This window comes from Mus caroli, chromosome 1, assembly GCF_900094665.2.
Source record: "Mus caroli chromosome 1, CAROLI_EIJ_v1.1, whole genome shotgun sequence".
Taxonomy (NCBI): domain Eukaryota; kingdom Metazoa; phylum Chordata; class Mammalia; order Rodentia; family Muridae; genus Mus; species Mus caroli.
The window spans coordinates 145,596,679-145,605,055 of NC_034570.1; the positions used below are offsets into that span (position 1 = coordinate 145,596,679).

General features: G+C 47.8%; 1 protein-coding gene across 8 annotated transcripts in view; it reads right to left on the reverse strand.

Annotated features, from left to right (window-relative positions):
- Window positions 1-2,175, reverse strand: part of Cacna1e (calcium voltage-gated channel subunit alpha1 E) — a 486,129-nt gene extending 483,954 nt beyond the window's left edge. For 6 of the 8 annotated variants that reach the window (XM_029476855.1, XM_029476841.1, XM_029476834.1 and 3 more), the window contains exon 1: window positions 2,063-2,175. The gene's annotated coding sequence lies outside the window, so the exon portion shown is untranslated. The remainder of the gene's footprint in view (window positions 1-2,062) is intronic. The other 2 variants (XM_021159517.2, XM_029476846.1) reach the window with 1 other exon arrangement.
- Between the last annotated feature and the right edge of the window lie 6,202 nt (window positions 2,176-8,377).

Consider the following 8,377-nt stretch of genomic DNA (forward strand, 5'->3'; position numbering starts at 1 on the left):
AGAAGAGAAGAGAAGAGAAGAGAAGAGAAGAGAAGAGAAGAGAAGAGAAGAGAAGAGAAGAGAAGAGAAGAGAAGAGAAGAGAAGAGAAGAGAAGAGAAACCATCCTCAAAGTTGTGATCCCTGCAGCATTCAGGCGAGAAGTCCCACCCTAAGAAGGGGGGCAGTTCAGAGAGGTTGGTTTTCATTGTTTGAGCTTATTGATTTACATCCCTTCTCCAAAAGTCCATATTTTCAAGTTTAATTTTTTTGGACAGAATTGGGGGGGGCAATCCTAAAATCAGAGTCAGACCAGAATTGAGGGTGGGAGGCAGTAAACATCCTAAAATCAGAGTCTGGAAACCAACTAAGCCCTCAACAAATAGTAGCTAATTTATTTCTCATATTCTGAGATGATTTAGCTGCCTGAAAGACCCACTATTCTGCTCTTTTAAATAGTGAGGTTACAAGACAGGGCATGACGGTGTGGTTCCTCATGAATTGTCCCTCCCTCTGACCAAGCATGAAGTCTGTGCCCATCATTCATCTCTACCTGTATAGACAGGCTCTGTTTGGTTAGCTCAATTGCATCCTCAAAAGTGCCCAGGCTTGGACAGTATAACTACCCCATACTCCAAAATGGTGAAGCCATCTATCTATCTCCCTGGCTAGCTGGCCAGAGACCTAGCATCCAAGAGACCCACAGAAAGCAATCAAACACATAAAGCCATCTTCTTCTGGGCCCTGGAAACAGGAAACAATCCTACAAGAACCATACTATTACAAGAGAGAAAGCTCTTTTCCAGCAGCAATTTTATTGGGAACAGTGAAGTTTCCTTCGTCATCTTATAACCCATCTTCCAACCCTTCTTCCTGTGAGTCTCACAACGAACTAATGTTCTTATTTCAGTATTAAAAACATACCTCTGGGTTCAGGTTTCCCAGCCCCCCAGGACTTGGACTAAGCTTTCTGCCTTCCCCCAGAAGATGATGTCTCTGTGACACAGTGTGAGTATCATCCCCCAAGAATAAAGAGTGAATGTTCCAACACACTGGCTCAGGAAGGAAATGGACTTGATTGTTCCAAGGTCTGGGTTATTCACAGACTCTCAGCCTGAAACACTGGCTCTGAGGTGTCACAGCCACAGACATGGCCAGCTCCAGGATCCCCACCTCAGATTCCCACCTCCATCCCCAACCCTGCTACACTTTGGGCAAAAGGCTAAACTACCACCATGGTCCCCACCTGAAGGAGAAAGCCCACACAAGGAAGATGGGAGAAAGTGTCTGCCACCGTTCTCTCTATATCACCAACAGAAAACACCAAAAGGCACGGATCCCTGACTGGTCTGGCCCTGGAAAGAATGGTGTTTAGGGAGACACCCAAACCTGGTTAAAAAAAAAAAAGCAAGTCACTCTAGCCTTATTTCCTCGTGATATTCTTCACCCAAGCCCCCATCTCAGAAAAGGACCACATGCCTGCCCTGATTAGCAGCTCCAGAGACAGTCAGGCCACCCTAACCAGTCATGTCCAAAAGCAGATACAGCATCCTTCACAGAAACTTCATTGGAAGCTCAGCCCCTTCCTTAACTCTTTCTCCTACAACGGTCCCCCCACAGAACTTCCCAGTTTTGAGTACTGGCGAGCTGCTTTTGTCTGGGGTCTGTGGAAGGGTTTTGCTGAGACGAATGATAAACCCCAGGCCCTCATCTGCTAGGAGTGGGGCTCCATTTCTGTGACAACAGGCAAGAATCCCTAGCTGGGGAGTGAGAAACGTGAGCCCCAAGCTAGATGCTACTCTTGGGACCCCACCAAGGCACATACAGTTTGCTCCTGACAGGGACTATCCCAGCTGGGTCAATTCCTGTAGAAGTTGAAAAGGGAAAGGGCAGCCAAGGAAGAGCTGGCTAAGGAGCCTTCCAAGAGGGTTTGGCCCAGATCCGAGCCTCCGAGGTCCACGCACCCCCAACAGGTAGCAGCAGCAGGGGATTCGCGCTGCCTTCGGGAGTGCAGCGCAGCTGGACTTGTGGCCACCCTGACACAAAGAGCCCCATCCTCAGGAGCAAGAACCTAGCCCCACTCACCTTGAATTAATGCAGAGTCCCGCGCTCAGCTGAAGGAGGGTGTGCTAGTGATCCCGAAGCATCATTGAATTATTTTAAAAGAGGAAAGGGTGGGGGGAGGGGACGGGAGGAAAGGAGAGGGAGGAAAAGGAGGAGGTGGTGAAATTGAAGGGGAAGGAAGATAAAGTCTAAAGAAAAATGCACAGGAGAAGGAAAGAAACGGAAAGCAAAATTAATAAATGAGGAAAAGAGACAGTTCGGGGGACGGGGGAAGAAAAAAAAATCTGTCTCCTGCCCACACAGTGCAAAAGAAATTTCTGGCAATCAGAAAGACTTTCACACTTGCCCCTTCAGAGGAGGCAGCTGGGGAAATAAATAACGAAGGAGACGAGAAGACGGAAGGATATCCAAACGGAGGAGAAATTTCTCTGTCCAGGCAGCGCAGCCCCAGAGAGCTGTGTGGAGCAGGCAGGAGGCGGGCAAGACGAACACGGGAGCGCGCAGTGGCTGCGGGGAGGGGCGGGGGGCAGCACAAGGCTGGGTTTATCCACACATCTGTGTAGTAACCAGGTTAGGGTCCAGACATTTAGGTCAGGGTTTCTGCAAAAAGAAAAAAAGTTCACTGACCTCAAACTTCCGCGAGTGATTTCCTGAAGCACTGGATCTCCCGGCAGTGCCTCCCCCACCCCGCTCCCTGCGCCCTCCCTCCCGCGCCCTCTCTCCTGCCCTAGACCCCGCTAGAATCCTAACCACTGACCTCACTAAGGTAGGAAAAGTGATCCGAGGAGCACTCGAGCACTCGAACACTCGCTATATCTAACGAGAAATAAAAGCCACTGGGGCTTCCGAATGCAAGAGCGACCTGGGAGTGGGGGAGGGCACGATCCTTGAGCCCAGCACTGCCCAAGAAAGGGGATTCCAAGCCAAGGTAGGAGCCTCTCTGCAGCCTGTGTGTTCTCCTAGGATCTCCAGGGCCCCCGCTGAGAACTCTAGGGGAAGCCAACCTGTTCTCTGAGGACAGCCTTAAAAATTAGTGAGTCAAACTGGGTTTTCCAAGGCCTGCTAGACTTGAATCTCTGGGGTTTCCTCTCTCCCATTTCTCTGGCTCTCAGCCTGTCTTTCTCAGAACACTGAAAATGTCTCCCAGAGTCATATGGGCAAGCCTTCCTCTGCACTGACTCCAGCAGAGAACAGGGTGAGGGAGCCTGGTAGGAAGAACAAGAAGAGGACTGGAAGAGGGTAGGAGATAGCACCCGTCCCTCCCTACTCTTATGCCCTGAGCTTAGCCCTGGTCGGTCCTCTGAAGGTTTCCTTGAGGGTTTCAAAGTGAATGGGACAGTTGGCCTGCTTCCCTCTAAGGTCCTATGACTGACAGCAGGGGCCCTCTCTACTCAACTTTGACAACACCACACCCTATTGGCCTTTGGCCTGATACCCTGAGGAGCTGGGAAACACTGCTTGGAAGGAGACAAAAGAGCCAGGAGGCCCAGGAGGTCCAGGAGGTCCACAGCGGCAGCTCTTTGCTCTTAGCCCTGAAATGGAAGTGCCACCTGACTTGCTCCCACTTTACTACCCGGGCAGGAAAGTTTGATTAGGGGGTTTACCTTGTGAGCAGCCAGAATGTGGCCTAAAAAGAAGTTAGTCTAGTCTCTGGAAGTGAAATTTTCAGTAAACTGAGTCACAAGCCTCAACATTAAAGCAGAAAGCTCCACTGGGCATTAGAGGAAAGGGAGGGCTGCATCCCAGCTTCCCGGAAGCTAGAAACAGTTCTGTAAATCAGTTTTCCCTGACTAGAGGGTGTGAGGATGGCTAACCATAAAAATGACTCCACAAGACCACTCAGGGAGTAAAGGTGCTTGCCGCCAACACCTGACGATCTGAGTTCATTCCCCAACTCACATGTTAGAGATAACTAATTCCAGAAAGTTTTCCTCTGACACGCACCTATGGCACATGCACCTTCACATACAAAAACAAGTTAATATAGAAATACGCCTTTAATCCCAGCACTTGGGAGGCAGAGGCAGGTGAATTTCTGAGTTCGAGGCCAGCCTGGTCTACAGAGTGAGTTCCAGGACAGCCAGGGCTACACAGAGAAACCCTGTCTCAAAAAAACAAAAACCAAAAGAAAAATAAATGTTTTTTTATTTAAAATGCCTCCAGACCCCATCTTCTGTAGAGAGAGGCCAGCGTCCTCAGCAGTGTCCCTCCCCAGGGTGAAACATCATAAAAGCCAAGAAGGGCAGGCTCTGCCACTTCAGAGAATCAACCATAGAACTTAATGAGTCTGAGGGAAGGAAAATGATGTTCAGTGCCCCACCCAAGCCCCTAACCTAGAAGAACACTGACATAGTTTCAGCCATGAATGCTATTCCCCAATAAACAGGGACATTTACACCACACTGTGAGCTTGCCTTTTTCTTCTCTTTTTTAACTGAAAGTTTCTAGAACTAGATTAAACAGAAGGCGGGTGGATGGTTTCACTGGCTTGGAATCTCCTCCAGAGAAGAGCATCCACACGCACCCCCTCCAACATCAAAACAAACAACCATCGTGCTCACAAACAAGACTCGCCCGCTGTGACAGCCCCTTCCAACGCTTGGGAAAGTGCCACTGAATAGGTGGCCAGGACACCAGTACCTGTACCTGCTCCCATGACGATAGAGTCCTGATGATGGAGGCCATCCCTCTGGAATCACCTACAACTTTATTTCTTGCCTCTTTGAACACAAGTAATTGAACAATTTGAACAATATGCTGTCCTTTCAGACACAAAGAAAACATCGTTTTGATTTTTATCCCATTTGTATGAGCCATGCCTGTAGCTGTAAGGCAGAGGAAGTAGGGACACAGGGAGTGAGGATGTAGACTGGAAGGCTACAGAAATCCATCACAGCAGACACACACACACACACACACACACACACACACACACACACACACACACCCTCCAACCCTCTAAGACACCCTGATTGGGAAAGCGCCAGGTGACTGACACTCCTGGAAGTCTTTACCCAGGCAGCACAGCACCTTGCAGCCCTGGCCTAGACCCATGGCTGACACTGCACAGCCTAATGGGACTTTACTCCATACTGGGGCCATGGCTTCAAAGAAAAGACCCTGCTTTAATAATTCAGCCTCTTGAATGCCATTTAGTATCCATAGCAACCAGTTCCCTGACATCTAGTTGTAGGCAGGATGTGGCTGGAAAGGGGAAAAGAAGGAAAGTAGGGAAAGGCAGAAAAGATAGCAAACAGAAGAAAACCAGCTTAGATTTTGTCTCTGCTTTCCTCCTTTCTCTCCTGGTCTTGATGCTGACAGTGGCTCTCCCTTCTGTGCCTTTTCCTTGCTCCCTCCCACCTTGTCTCTGCTCTTCCCCTCTCTTCTCCTAGAAACAGGGAGATCCAGATTCCTGACTCAGCATTCCTCAAGCACCTTGGGGATGCCTGCCAATCTCTCTCTTTGTATCTCCTTGTCTTTCTTTCCTTCAAATAGGGGCCTTTGGGCCTTTGCTGTGTTCTGTTAGCTCTTACTATGTATAATTCTATGGTCCTCTCTCCATCCCTCCACTTGGCCACCTTTCATCTCTGTCAGACTGTCTCTTCATTCCCCGTCTCTCAGTCTCTGTCTCTATGTGCTTTGCTATATATCTACCTACCTAGTTATCTATCTATTATCTATCTGTTTCACCTATAAAGTGATTTTAAACTAATAATTTAAATTAAAATTCCTCTTCCCCTTGTGAAAAGCATGCTGCCACTCCAAGATGGTCCTCCTTCATCCTACAGGCTCTGAATCCAACATCAGCTCTTCTCAGAAGCCCATCAGTCTCCCAAGGACAGGATCAGCACTCCTCATGTAAGCTCTCATAACCCTGACTAAGCCCTGTTGTGCCTTTTCTCCATGTTGCAATTGCCCACTCATCTGTTGTCCCTCCAGTTGGCAGGTGAGTGAGTACCTACAGAGTAGAACAGTGCCTTGCTCCCTGCTCCATCCCCTGTGCCTGCTTCTTAGGAGGCACTTAGAAGAAGATGATGAAGGAAAAAATAAATCATCTATAACCAGAGGTTTCTGAATCAATGCTTGTCAAAGACTTGGGACATACTCACAAAGGACACCAGGAAAGAAGGGGGTAGGAGGAGCCAACCGAGTATTACAATGGAAAGAGAAAGAGAAAAGAGAAAATCTCCTGTTCTTCAAAGAGGTAGGAGCTTGGTATAAAGGCTCCAGAGTGGGCTCAGCAAGAAGAGAGACAATAGCAAGGGGATGGTTTCCCTCAGCCCATCTCAGGGCTACTCTGACACCGTTCAGGCAAACTCCAATGGTTACTACATACTCAGTGATAAGGCTCCTTCCACATAGCAGTGCTTCCAAATGTCTGACATCCACCACCTCAGCATTCCTGCCTGGCCCCATTCTTCCTGGGAACAAGGCTATAAGGGAGGCAGGCAGACGGAGGCTATGATGTGGCTGCCAGAGGGACATGGGCCAGGTGGCCAGTCCTTTGGAACTGATGGAAGAAGCTAATGAAGCTTTCTGTCTTCTAGGAAGTAGCTACGTTTAAAGTAAGAAAAATACTCTGTGAGTAGATATTTTTTAATGGACAAAACCTATGCATTTAAGAATATTTAGCTGTAAATGTGAATGAAAAGCAAGAATTCAGGGCAGGAAGGTTCTTCCCAGTGTTAAGTCCTTTATCCATCCATCGCAGGAAGGGTGAGTAACACACACACACACACACACACACACANAGAGAGAGAGAGAGAGAGAGAGAGAGAGAGAGAGAGAGAGACTATTTATGTGCAGAGAGCCCCAGTTAAATTGAAACAGGCTCCAGCAAGGACCATGTTTTATATAGTGTGCAGCCCCACCCATAACCCAGAAAGCCAGGCACTCCTGGCTTGGAGCCCCAGCCCTCACACAGCTTTTTCCCCAAATAATCCTTTAATCCAGACGGAACTGCATACCCTCAAAGATCTGCCAAGTGACACACAATCTTCTCGATATCGCGCACAGACTGAGTGACACATTTCATTAGCAGACTCTCATGAGTTCCCCTCACCAAGCCATCCTCAAATGCAGCCTCCACATTTCCCTTATCCGAAGCACAATCTAGTCATGAAAAGCAATGAGGTTGAAGACAGACACTAGAAAACAAAAACAAGCAAACAGCATATACCTTCTGAAGCAACACAGCTTTATAAAAGATGCTAATATCACACCTGACTTTATTGCTACACCCAATTGTTTAAGAAGTTCAAGGTAGATCTAGGTTGACTTCCCTCTGTGTGTGTGTGTGTGTGTGTGTGTGTGTGTGTGTGTCCAATTCCTTCATGCTAAAGGGGAAGCATAAATTAAAAACCTTCCTATACGCTCAGATCAGCCATTGTACTCCCTTCTTCCGCTAGATTGAAAACACACGCCCTCAACCACGGATCCTAATCATCTCTCCATATAACACCCAAACATTAGGACAGACCTACACTCTTCCACCACGTTTAAGAACAGAACCGGAAAGCCTGTGGCAGCAGACGCCCATACTAATTCCATTATGCACACACATAAACTGCCAAGACATCACACAGACACACTCGTATACCCATAACTAAACTGTGGGCACATGCACACACAGTCACATTCTGCCCTTTTGCTCGTGTGTGTGTGTGTGTGTGTGTGTGTGTGTAGCTTAGATTGGTGATGCTTTGGATTATGAGGTTTCCATGGTTACCCTCTATGGAGGAAACTGGGGTAATTGAACTCTTGGGGTTCACCATTCAACAGATGCAGCTCGCTCCCTCCTACAGGCTTGCTCACTCGCTCACTTGTTTGCTCTGCCTTCCTTTCATCATGGGCCGGTTTAAGTGACGGTTTCAAGTCAAGAGCATCATCGTAGAGTGAGACCTTCCCAGAGTTCTCATTCTACCTTGGAAAATTCTAAAGTTGAAAGCTAATTTCAACATACAGGCTGCCCCGGAATAATCTTGGGCTAACTTGGGTCTAAGAGCATGGGGGTGGGCAGCATGCCCCACCACCAGAATGAAAAATAAAGCAGACTGACTATTTCATAAAAAGTTCTAAGAGAACAAAACTGAAGGACTCAGATCAATATAAATCCATAGAAACAGAGAGTGGCCCCGACACATGCTTTCTCTCCTCCCCACAGACCTTTTCCAGACTCCTGGGTAATTCTTGCCTCGTTCATTTAGGCCTCTGGAACAAGGTATCATGGGATCATGGAATGATATAAAGGCTTATACCGAATGGCAGAGAAGCACCTGAAAAAATGTTCAACATCCTTAATCATCAGGGAAATGCAAATCAAAACAACCCTGAGAT